General features: G+C 34.4%; 1 long non-coding RNA gene across 1 annotated transcript; it reads right to left on the bottom strand.

Moving 5' to 3' along the window:
- Window positions 1-677: 677 nt before the first annotated feature.
- LOC146899610 (uncharacterized) lies at window positions 678-1465 on the bottom strand. Its single transcript, XR_015022924.1, has 2 exons — window positions 1331-1465; window positions 678-1025 (listed from the first exon to the last, which is right to left on the bottom strand). It is a non-coding gene; the product is annotated as an uncharacterized LOC146899610 (long non-coding RNA).
- Window positions 1466-13789: the final 12324 nt, after the last annotated feature.

Below are 13789 nucleotides of genomic sequence, written 5' to 3'. Positions count from 1 at the left end.
ACCCGTGCAACCCATGAGTATTTTAGATTTAAAATGATAGTATTTTTATAACAATTGAAAAAGCATGGATAGATTTGAAATAATTAATATATGATTTCAAAAATTCAATGATTAGAAACCGTGCAAAGGAATGGGACAATTTGATTTTTCCGTTTAGCATATTCTTGTGGCTGTAATTTAAAATACTATAATAAAAAATTAACCAAGGGACGTACACCTAATTTAGATTTATCAATGTCATCTAATGAACCATTGTGACAAACAGTTGTTGTGCTGTTTTTGGCAAAACAATGTCAAACAAATATGTAGTAGAACCACAAAACAACCTTAACAATGATTGATGATTGATCACTACATCAATAAGTTAGACCACAGTGTGAATTAATCATAAAACAAAACTGATTTTGAATATAGGATGGACACATAGTCAATGGAGCGCCGAAGACAAAGGATTCATGTTGCTTAACGATAAAATCGTATTTGTAGTCTCGCCAACGGAATATACATAACGAAAAGTAGAGAAGACAGTTAGCGTTCACATAGATGGACCTCTCAATCTAAATCTCAACATTGGTAACACTCCAACATAATCAACACTTTTATAAGATAATCATAATTTCTCATGTATCTTTGAATGCAAAATGAATGACCAAATAAAAATGAATGACATAGAGAGAAATCAAAATCACAAACTCCCTTGCATTCTGTAGATGCTTGAACCTCAATAATACATATTATGATGTTGTTGTTATAGCACAAACTCCCTTGCATTATATGAAAATAATTTCAAGCTTGAAGACTATATCATCTATGTTCTCAAAAAATCACACGATGACTAAAACAACTAAAAAGAATTAAATCTAGAAGCATTTGTTTTGTCCACTGAAGCTATAGACAGAACAAAAAAAACACACAAACTTTAAAAAAAAAAAAATATTAAAAGAGGAAATAAGTGAGTTACGAACACTTCAAATTAATTCATATCATTCTTGGCTTCCTTTATATCTGCCTTCTAACCATCCAACCTGTCATATACAAAAATAAGTATTTTCAAATTAAAAACTTAGAAAATATAATATCATTAAGATTTTGGTTTTTAATTTGCAGTTTGTAGGAATTGAATTCTAAATCTCAACACATAATGGATATTTAGCATAAGTAATTATATGGTGGGATAATTTGCAAGCAAGATCCTTCATTACATGAAGCACATATTTAAAATGCAAATTAGGATGCTTGAGAAGTAGAAAACAAAAATAAGATAGACAGTAGACCCATTAATGTAACAATTATATTTCAACTAAAGAAACTAAGGTATAGGTGGTTCTACCTTTGTATCTTTGTTTCGAATAATGGCTGTGGGAGAAGAAATGTCAAACTCAAAGCATTATTAACCTCCATAATCTGAGCATCAATATCCTTAAGATTCTTTTCAAAAACTTCAAAATGCTCTTTCAATGCTTCCTCCTCAAATATCTCATCAGAAAATTTGGTCGGTCCATAAGCAAAAACGGTTGCTGCAATGAAATAAGCATGCAATGATTATGTAATGCAGAGTTTCTATCAGAGGCACAAATCATATGGAAGGACAGAACAAAATGATACAAATATACTTAAAACTTTATCAGAGGCACCCCATCAGTGCAGATAACGCAACATTCTTTACTGAGTGGATATTAAATGTGTTAGTGTGCATGGGGTATTTCAAGGGAGAGGAATAACAGAAGTTTATGTTTTGAAATTCAAACCGGAAGCTAATTGTGCTAAAAGAATTCCTTAATAAATGCATAGAAAGTGGGTCAGTTAATGCTCACAAAAAATAGGAAAAATAACAGATTGCAATGCAAAATTTTAAAATTCAAATTCAAACCTAAGGAGGGAAATATTTTTAGGGTTGATTAGCAATTAATGAGATGTGATTTAGAGGGAAAAAATTAGGTTTAGTGATAAGCTAGACCTAATAAGCTTTAAGAGTAAGTGATAAACGTTGGTCAAATACCTCCTTTTCATTTCAGGCTATCAATTAATAATGCATATAATGATTTTTCCTTAATCAATATCATTGTTTTTTCCCGTAAATGTAGTTCAGTTGGTAGCTACCAGGGATAATTTGTGCAGTGGTCGGAGTTCGAACCCCGAATTCCCCACTTCTCCACACATAATGTGTGTGAATCTTTTTTTTTTTTTGGTAGTGATACGAGCAATTTTTTGGTAGTGGATGTGTGTGTGAATCTAACCACTAAGCTACTTGACCAAAAAAAATATCATTGTTTGTTTTTTACTTTGACCATATTTACGTATACTTTGAAGCTAATAAGAAACGGAACCTCGCATTTGGAACCTGAGTTAGTGTAATACTAGTCATCCCTCTGTCTCTAATTACAAAATATTTTACCAAAAAAAGGTTTGCCTCTAAATACTATACTCTTTACAAATTTTTGGATGCATTTACTATTCCACACAACTACTATGTATGAAACATCAGCTAGAAGACTGTCAGTTCCTTTGTGATAACTTGATATCTTGGGCTAGTAAAAGATAAATCACTACTGCATTGTCAACATCAGAAGCAGAACACATCTCAGTTGCTAGTTGTTGCACACAGCTACTATGGATGAAGCATTAGTTAGAAGACTGCCAGATTAGTGAAATCATTATTCCAGTCTACTGTGATAATACTACAACTATCTGTGATCTGTCTAAGAATCTAATTCTTCACTTAAGAGCCAAGCACGTTGAGATTATGGATTATGAATTATGTTCAAAAAGGTGTCATAGATATGAAATTTATTGACACTGATCATCATGAGCTGATATATTTATAAAACCCTTGTGTGTTGAAAGGTTTGATTTTATTAAAAAGAACCTGAATATGCACTTTATCTCATAATGATGTTTGCCTCTGAGTGAGAAAACAAAATTCGTAGAAGGTTCATAAACTACTTCCTCAGAACCTCTATGAGTGTCTTAGACAAAGTAACATAACCTGAAACAAATTTTGGAGTGATACAGAAGTTGGATAATTTAGACTCTGACAATAAACGAAAGTGGAATAGTTCATTATTGTACCTATCCACCTACATATTACTTCTCTGAGTAAGTTTCTGACGTGGCTTTTGACTGTTGGGTAATAACCTATAGGCCATGATGATTAAGCTCTATTTGCAATATCCTCGCACTCCCAAATGTCATTAACGCTTTTATCTTTACGTTTCTAAAAAAACTCATGATCTTGAAAAGTTAATTTTTGTTTATAAATAGTCTTTTCTTCCACAAACTTTTCACGTCATCTTTTCAAAAAAAATGTTTTTGATAAACAACACAGTGTTCACAGAACTGTTAGTGAAACTCAAATCCAAAACAATGAACTCATAAGTATTTGGTTAATCAAAAGAGAAGCTATGAAAGTTGTCAGTGAAAATCCCAACATAATATCCACTGTGGATAAGTGTGATATAGAAGACCATTGCACAACGCAAGAAGCTCTGAATGATACTGAAGATCATAAAACAGAGATTATGTCATCTATTATAGGGATTAAGTTTAAGCAACCGAACTCTGCCATTCGTAAATGTGCCAGGTTTCAACTAATCAAAAATGGGAAGAACCTCTTGACACTACAAGACGGTTGCTTAAACTACATCGAAGATGGAGATGTAGGTATGATAGATGGATTTGGACGAAAATGTCCTATCTAAAGATATCTCCAGATTCTATGTTGTGAAGGCTTCTGGGTATATCTGAAGAACAAGAAGAAGTAGAAGACCTTACAACTTTAAGACAACATATCTTAGGATTTAATGTATAATCAACTACTGAGTTCAGAATTTAGGATTTAATTTCATTCTCTTAAATTCTTTGTTTGCTTGTTTTGTTTATTGTTTGTTCGTTTTGTTTTTCTGTATTTAAAATTGTAATTTCCATGATTAATGAAGAATGTTTGTCCTTATTAGATTGCATCTTTGTTAAATTTTTATTTTACAAGATTTTTTAAATTATTTTATTTTATGTTGTTTTTATTTTTGTTGATGACAAAAGAGGGAGAAAGGATAAAGTATTTGAACTCTGAGCCAAACACAGAAGTTAAAGAACCTAGTTTATCTTTTTTCTTCTGCATTTTATAAATAAAAAAATCAAAAAAATATGCATGTAATTGATTAATCCTATCAGACTATGATGAGGTTTTCGATTGGTCTTAATCAGAGCTTGCAAACCTTTGTGTGATCTAAGATTCTGATATCTTGTCAATGTTCTGATAAACATTTAATATTTGTTCTCATACACTTAAGAGTGACTAAGAATGAATTTAAATAACGGGAAATAGAACTTAGGGGGAGCTTGCAAACCTCACCTTAATTGACTATCACAGACTCAAAGGGAGCTTGCAAACCTCAGAACCTGAGACTGTCAGACTCAAGGGGAGCTTGCAAACCTCAAACCCTGAAGTCTAGCTGTTAATTAAATTAACAACAATTCTTCAAAATACTTGTGTTTGTCATCATCAAAAAGGGGGAGATTGCTAGAACAAGAATGCTTCATACAAGTTATCTTGGGTTTTGATGATAGCAAAGTATTGAAGAACAATTGGTATACTAACATATGTTCAAGTGTGCAAGAACTCTTTATCATGAAGAAGGAACATATATGAAGAGCATCAGAAAGGGGTTGTGAAGCTTAGAATACTATGGTGGAAGATTTACTGGCAGGTACCAGAAGCCAACATCCTTGATAGAAGGAAGTCTCACAGAAGTTGGGGAGTGACCTTAACAGATTCTGTGAAGGACATCAGACACAGAAGTTTGCTAGGCTACTTGGATCTAAGGGACGCAGATCCACATAAACTTTTGTCTTATTCCATGAGTTGTCTCTATCACTGCAGCTGGTAGAGCAGAACTTTTGAATTCTTCCGTCTACGTGTACAATCAGATAAAGGACATCAGGAACGAGGAGAGCAACAAATAATTCACCTTTCATCAAAGGAAATTCAACGTACTTTCCAATGGGATTATCCATATCAGGCAAAGGGCCAACGTTTGTGATCAAAGCTTCTCAACAATTCTATTTGCGTTGGCAATCTTCTCCAATGTCTCTCAAATCACTGCCTATTAAAGGAGCTGAAGACCTGAAGAAGATGTAACAAGACTCTGCTATTTTTCTGTGTCAAATCAAATAGCGCAAGACACTTATGATTATATTTCAAGTTTATATCTTAGTTTGTTTTTTTGTTCAGTTTACGCTCATTAGTTAGAAAGAATGTTAGAACAAATTAACTTGTTTGCAGTTGGACAAACATTTTAGAAAGTTTCTCGCCTGCGTGCTTTAGCATATAAGTCTCTTGGTGAAACCTTGAGTACCTAGGAAGTACAAATCGTCCGACATACACATGTTGGTTTTAATTATTATTGGTATGGTTGTCTTGCCGTTTTATATCTCTGAACTTGATCAATCTCTTTTATTATGCATTACTTTGTTATTATTTCTTTTCGAACTTTGATGGTAATGGGTTGAAGTACCCTTCCTTGTACTATTTTTATTTTTTAAATTTATACATTCATTTTTGAAAAAGATAGGTAGACACCCTTTTTATATGTACCTCTCATGTACATCCTCGTGTGGCAGAAATATTTTAGTAATTTCACATCACACACCATCACCCCCTCTCATCTCTTCTTTCGATGTTTTTGCCATATATCACAATTGCGTGTGAGTGTCAAAGTGTGTATGTCACCTAGTAGTTCATTATTTTTCCTTCTTCCTTTTTATTCTCAAAGTCTTCTACTCATAAACTCACAAACATATACCGCCTAACTTAATTAACACAATTGTAATTTTTTGACAAATTATTTAACACAATTGTTTCTGTCAAAGATTTTCCTCAACTTCCTGCATGATAATTAACTATATGAATTATGAGTAGGATTTTAAAGCTATATTCCTCTTCTCAACACGAATAAAAATACCAATCAATTGAAGTAGATCAATCCAAGGGAACGAAATTAACACAATTGTTGTTATTGTCAAAGATTATCCCAAATTTCATGCATGATAATTAATTATATGAACGAATAATAGGATTTAAAAGCTATATTCCTCTTCTCAACTGGAAAAAATTATCAATCAATTGAAGCAGATCAATCCAAGGGAACAAACTCAAATCAGGAGTTAGATTTTTTTTTTTCTAGAGAATTTCCACCATCAAAATTAACAACAATAGATGCATGCATGCTGGTTGAGGACCATTAAAGATAGCCAATTTATTTCACCATTTTCTTTGTCAAGATTTATTTCACCCTTTAATTGAATTAATTAATTAAATCACTCAAATCAAAAGATGTGAATATTAATATTTGTGGATCATTCTTATTCAATTAACCGTCATCAATGGATCTTCATCGCACACAACCAGATCTAATTCATTTCTTAATTATCACGCATGAGCAAGAGAAAAATTAAAATTATAAGAAGCCATATATTAGATATTCAAACTAAAAAATAAAAAAACTACTCATGTATGATAAATTGATAATAATGGCGTTGGAGAACAAAATTACATCAAAGATAAGTGAATTATGATATCATAACACATAGATCTAAACCATGTATGTGTCTGTGTGTTCAGTAAAAACAGGTGCAACAGCGAAGAGTTTCTTTCTAGCGAGGCATCGAGGGCGGTTAATGGTTGGATTGAAGCACGGAACAACGTTATCTAAATTCTGCTGTGGTGGAGAAGAGGGAGAAGAAGTTGGGGTTGCTGGTGAGAGTTGAGAGAGATCTAATAAATTCATTTGGTTTTTAAGTTTTCTGCTGGCTTTGATTTTCTTGGAGTCCCTCAGTTTTGCAAGAGCTCCTGGCTTTAGATAACGACGTGGTGATGGGGAGGATGAATTAGGTTTAGGGCTTCCTTTCATTGTCATGGCTGGAGAAAGAGAGAGAGAGAGAGAGAGAGAGAGAGAGAGAGAGAGAGAGAGAGAGAGAGAGAGATTGTATGAAGAGGTGTGTGAGTGTGAGTGAAAGGGTAGAAGGGTATTTATAAGAGATGGTAGAGGGAAGCAACGGTTGGTTTCGGTGGAGGCAGAATATCTTGATGTTATTACGTATGGAGCAAATCTAGGGTTAATTCACTTGTGTTTTTCATTGCACGTGCATATCACGGACTTACCATTCTTGCCTAAATCTACTTTCAAGGGTAACTAGCTAGCCACGGTATAATCTCTAATGCATAAAACAATAATTGTTCTCATCATTCAATCAAAGATATTCATTCCAAACACAACAAAATGAAAAAGATGTACTTTTTGAAAAGATTATTTTGAAAGGAATAAAGATTGGTAGACACCCTAAATATGTACACCCCTTTGTACCACTCTGTAAAATTTCAGTTAATCGAATATATGGTCTCTGTGACCATATTTTTTCAGTCGCCTGACCATAATTTAGAAGCTAAAAAATGTGGTCACGCAATAAAATATCCAGGACCACTATTTTTCCATTTAGTTAACCAAATAAATTCTGGAAAACTAGTGGTCACACAATTAAAAAAAATATGATCACACAGACCATATGATTGATCCTCATCAATATGATTGATCGATAATGAATTGTCTTAGTGATAGGTGTCAAAGTCAAAATTTTGATAGTTGAATAAACAATTTTGCATGTCAAAAACCTCAAAAAATAAAATTTACATACAATAATAATTTAAAAAAGGCCACATATTTAGAGTTAATGTCAGTACTGATAGACTATTTTGACTAACAAAGTACACAATCAAAAAGAATTTTAATATTTTGATAAATTGGAGGACCATTGTAATATCCCGCCTATCAGTATTGGAATATTACCAGTCGATCGTGTCAGAGGATTAAAGTGCATGGATAGTAAGTGTAATGGAAAATATTATTATGTGATGTCAGCTAAGTACGAGTTAAGTAACTGAGTCGGATGTAGCACGTTTAAGGCAAGGGCAATTTGGTAATTGCACGGGAAAGGATATTTATTTGGTAAAGGCACCAAAATATCTCACAATTCTTATCCTTTTCTCTCTCTAAGTTTGGGAAAGCAATTCTCTCTCCCTTCTCTCTTCTCCCACGCCATTCTCCTTCATCCCATCACCACCAATCTTCTCTAAACTATCTCTTCTTCCATGACAAGTTATATTATGAACCCTAATGTCATCATAAGCATATGAAGTTTGGTTCTAGTTTGGATTATCCTTTACCTTCTCTTCTTTAATCCTTTCCAATCTCTTACCAAATCAAGAAGCAAGATGAACAAGATTCTCTCAAGATTTTATGTTACTTAGAAGCATGGTTTGGGTTGTTTTTCACTTCTTCTCCTCATCAAGGAAAGCTCATGAAGAATTAGGGTTTGGTGATGAAGTGGTGAGTTAGAAGAGAAACCTATAGATTGATGAGCTAGCAAGAGGCATGGTGCTTAGATTTGCAAGAAAGAACATCAAGATGGATTGGTTTGAGCAAAGGAAGCAAGTTACCAAGAGCTAGGGTTTTGGCATGCTTGAGCTTAGGACTTGGAGCTGCTATGTTAACCTTGTTTAGGTGAGTTCCTTAGTTAGTATTCCTTACCTTTGGGAATATGTTTATGACTTGTGAGTATAATATGAAAACTTACGGTTTTTATATATAAGTTTACTTGCCCTTTTCTTGCCATGCTTGCTATGCTTGTGAATACTTGTCTTGAGACTGATTTACAGGTTTTCTATGACCACTAGAGTCATAACATGCATAGAGACACTTGGTTTTGAGGCTTTTGGGTCAAAAACACCATTTTTACAAGTGTTGGACTGTCACAACTCGCCACATCGAGCAGATTGCTCGCTAGGCGAGCCAGACCCACAGGAGGGGGTGTTTACTCGCCTCCAACTCGCCACAGCGAGTAGCAACTCGCCTAGCAAGCTAGAGTACTCGCCTGGGCGAGTAGACAGTGCTTTCGTGCATTGTTTGCTCGCTTCAGGCGTTTCTGGTGGGTTTCGGCTTGGTTTTTCTTGTGCAGTCTTTTTACAAAAAGTAAACCCCTCAAACCAAGGTTCTATTTGATAATCTTGAGCAAAGTTTTCTTGAATAAGAAGCAAGTATTTGACAAGTTAACAAAGCATGGCAAATGAGAGAATAGTACGATAAGAATCGGGTACCAAGATAATCATTCAGGAAGGGAATGAAAGTAGAGCCTTGACATAGCTTGTCAAGAAATAGAATAGTTAGTAAAGAATAGAAGGCTATGCTTTAGTGATATGCTTGATAAGACGCGGAGTGATATAGAGTATTATCTTCGCGTTGGAGCTAAAGTGTCATACGAGTATGGCAAGACGTGAATTGATTAGATATCTATTCACAAAGTAAGTTAAGCAAGCATATAGTTACCTCTAGTGGGATCGTTTAAGGATCTGAGGTAAAAGAGTTAGTATGATTAAGTTTAACTTTCATACATGCATAAGACCAAGACTTTTTTTAAAGATGTGAAACGATTAATTATCTATTCACAAGAAAGTTTAAGCAAGTTTAAGACAAGAATCATATATGGTCAAGACCATTAAGTAAGAGTGGGTGCTGTGTCTCTTGTAATCCTTCTGAGGTTGGATTCAAGGGGTTCTCCGAGGGGAACGGTTAAGCCGTAAGGGAGCCGCACATCACTGAAGGAGTCCGGTGTGCCTTAGCTAGGTTTTTCGCCGGTAGTAAGGGATTAACTTCCGGGGTTACTCCACCCGGGACTAATCCGTAAAATGAACTCAGATATTGTTTGTTTGTTACACGCTAACATAATCAATGAATTTGACTATGCATATTTGTTAGACATGTATATGTTATTTCATAGAGCCTTGACGTAGATCGTCAAGAACTAGTAAGATAGCAAGAATCACTTTTGTGATAAGAGATGATATGTTGTTAGATGCAACATATTCAAGCAAGTATAAGCAAGTAAAGATGGATATGCCAGTGACGATCTTAGGTTCCTCTAATCGTCCGGCTTAGAATCGTGTCATGATTATTTTATGCTTAGGCCTCGATACGTAGAGCGTATTCTTGGCATTACGGTTCTAGATTCCCCTTAATCGCCATGACACGTATAAGAAGTGAAGCCTTTAACAAGTTAAGAAGAGCCTATGACGGGTCTAGTATGCACGATCGTCTAGGAAAGCAAGTCCCCACACACGTATAATCAACCGGCAGGTTGTATTGTAGACACGTGGTGACCGTAGGTTTTCCCCGTGGTTGCCTATAGCCTAGGATTAGGTGGAGCTCACTGAGACATTATGTCTCATCCCAATCCTTATTTGTTTCAGATATCAGGATGGTTTAGCAAGCTAGTAGCCGAATGGATGTTGCGACAAGTGTTCGTTCGTACCCGCTGTTTTATCTTGGTTTTTCGGGTGTCAAACATTGATTAAGTTTGAACCTTTTTAACCTTTGATATCTCATTTTTTCTTGGGAAGGGAAAAATAAGAAAAACCCTTTAGAATCGAGGTCCGGGAGTTGTTTTCGTCATGGGAAGGTGTTAGGCACCCATAACGACTATAGTATCCTTTAGGAACCGTCTTTACTTTCTACGCGCGCGCTTTATTTTTAAATGCTATTTGAAAATGTTATTTACACCTAAGGGTTTGCTAGGTTAAGAATTGGAGGGAGAAGAATGTGTTTGAATTTTTGTTTTATTGGAATTGGAGAAGTTTTGACTTCTTGCCTACATACCCTTTTAAGGGATCAAAATCCATATAGTTCTCTTCCAAAAAATGTTTTTGTTTTTTGTTGGTTGATTTTAATTTTGGAAAATGGAATTTTGAAGAATAAGAGAGAGAGGCCTCAAGGGCATAAGACTTTGGAAAATGTGAGGTGGAATTAGTTATTTTGCAAAAAAGTCTAAGTATGATTAAAGTTCATTATGGTTTTTGTGTAATAAAATAAAGGGAAAATTCAATGGGGTTTTGATCCCAAGGTTTCTTTGGAAAATTATTTGAGTGAAGTTGTTCATATTTTTTTGGAAAAAAGAGAATTTTCTAAGTATCGTGATTCCTAAGCATACATCTAAAGCATACATTCCCTAAACATTCATCTAAAGTATCCATGTGATGTGTGTGCATGTGTCGGTGCTTTTGTCGGTGTACATCATTAGAGTCCATTGTCCTTTACATAGGCCCTAGTTTACATGCTATGGTCTTGCAAGAATTTAAATTGAATAAAAGAAATTAAAAAATCCCTAAGTTTTACATGCTAAGCCTTGGCAAAACTTAAAGTGCAAGAAACAAAAACTAAAAATATAAGATGGAGGATGAATGAAACATGAAATGAAAGGGTTAGTAGCATAAGGCATAATAGGAATTGAAATAGAAGCAAGTAAAATAGCATAGTAAAGCAATGAAACTTGACAAAGAAGTAACAAGTTCTTAGCACACAAAAGTGGTGAAATGTGCCTAAACTTTGTCATAAAATTCACATAAACATAAGGCCTATAACTTTCATGCCCTGACAATTTTCAAAGTGTTTTATTTCAACTATGACATGGAAGTTATAAGACGATATCAAACCAAGAATTATAACACATTTCAAGCACATTTCACACTTTGTTTTCACATAGAAATATTCACATAACTTGTAAAACAAGAAACTAACAAATCAAACCTCAAAATAGTAAAGAATAGCACCAAATCAGAGGCATACACATTGTAAATTCACATATCAAGGATCAATAGATCATAGTGAGATTTTAGGATCAAGAACATGCAAAAAAATTCACAAAAAAATTAACAAAAAGTAACACAAAAATCACAAGAAAATTACACATATATTTTTTATCAATTTTTAACATGCCAAAATATCATAAGAAACAAGTTTTAAGTGTCAAAAATAATTGCAAGGAAGTTCACAAAATTTTAGAAGTTCTTAACAAGATTTTTAACAAGAAATGAAAAAGAATTGAATCAACAAAGAACAAATTATTTTCATGTATTTTTTATCAAGATTAACATGTAAAACACATCAAAAATTATTGAAAATAACAAGAAAACATTGAACAATTTTTTTTTAGGAATTTTATAGCACAAAAACAAGCATGCAGGGGTTCAAACAACAAGAAAACAAGTGTACATAGCAAAAGAAACAAAGGAAAACGAAAAAGAAAGCCAGGCCCAAAGGAGGAAGATCCAGACAGATTATGGGACAATAGGGACCGTAGGATTGATCCAGATGGATCAACCCTAGATCCAACGGCCAGGATGCAAGGGGAATGGACCGGTTGAACCAGACCGGTTCAGGTGCTTATATAAATGCCTAAGGACCGGTCCAATTCATTCTCCTCTTCTCTTTCTCTCTCTAACTTCTCCTAGTGAGAGAAGCTCTCACCTCTCTCCTCACCGGTGTTCTTCCCTTCGCCGGTTTCTGGAAAGAAACGGCTGGAGAAGATGAAGATTCATCGGAATCTTCATCGTCACCGCCGTGAATTCCAGATTCCGACAACACTTCAAACAACTTCGATTTGCCTGGATCTAAACCCTAATCCACTTGTTTTTTCACACTGATTACGAATATGAACTCTGATTTGCAAAATAAACGGTGAAATGTTATAGATCTACATTTTGAAGTTTCGGTTTCAAAAATTTTGTTATCTTTTCAAAGTTTTGTGAAAGAGCAAGTCCAAAAACTTGTTAACCTACTTCAATCCATCGTTTATTTGTGCTTACGAACTCTCGTTGAGCTTTTGCGATGAAAACGAAGGAGTTTTGAGAGATTACCTGAGTTTGATTTGGAGATTCGAACAAGAATTCTTCGGAGAACTTCAAATTCCTCTGGTAAGTGCTTTTGATTCTGCAAACCGAAAATAAATCGGTGTTAGTTCTCTTCTTCTTCTTCTCCAGTTGAATTCAACTTCAATTCCTTCTTCTTCTCTGGCTCACACGCGTCCTTGCGATCTTGCTTGAGTTTGTTACACTTTGTAACGAACTCGCATTCGAATTGCAAGTGATTACGTGATCTTTTGCTGGATTAACAACTCGATGATGATGAATTTCTGAGAGTTTTTGTGAATTTCAATCGGTTTATGTTGAATCTGAGGCTTCGATTGATGAATTTTGGTGGAAGATTGAGTTGGTTAGGGTTTGGTGATGATGAATATTGATGAAGTTCTTGATGAACTTCAACAATGTTCTTCAATTCTGTTGAGCTTTTGATCTAACCGCAAAGAGAGAGAAAACTCTGATTTGTTTTTTTGTGATTTGATGAGTTGGCCAAATCTAACTGGAATTGTGATGATTGGATCCTTTTATAGCTTGACATGTGTATTTGATAGCCAATGGATTGCTGCCATGTGTTCCTGGACTTGAGAAATTCGGCCTTGCTGAGTTTCTTGCCTTAGGGGCCTCTCTGCAATTTTTGGAATTTTGGGACCCTTCTGCAATTATTGAAACTAAAGGACTGGACTGCAAAATAAACACTAAAGGACTAAAATGCAATCAATCAAAAATCGAAGGACTAAAAAAAAGAAAAAAAAAATAACAAAAAGGACTAAAATGACAATAAAAGAAAAATAGGGACTAAAATGAAAATAATAATAAAATTTGTTAAAATTGGTAATTTGAAAATAACGTAAAGTGAAACCAAAAATAAAATCAACAAAAGGACTAAAATGAACCAATTACCAAATGAGTTACTTTAAAGTAACCTCTATCTGTCAAAATTTTATGTGAAATGACCAAAATGCCCCTAGGGACTAAACTGACCCAAAATGACTCAAATGCAATTTTTGAAATGGATTTTAACATAGAATTGGAACAAAGGTTTATACC

This window comes from Medicago sativa, chromosome 8 (genome assembly GCF_051527215.1).
Source record: "Medicago sativa cultivar Bolivia chromosome 8, Bolivia_mono, whole genome shotgun sequence".
NCBI classification, from domain to species: Eukaryota; Viridiplantae; Streptophyta; class Magnoliopsida; order Fabales; family Fabaceae; genus Medicago; species Medicago sativa.
The sequence above is the reverse complement of the archived record's forward strand: the minus strand, read 5'-3'. Positions and strand labels throughout refer to the sequence as shown.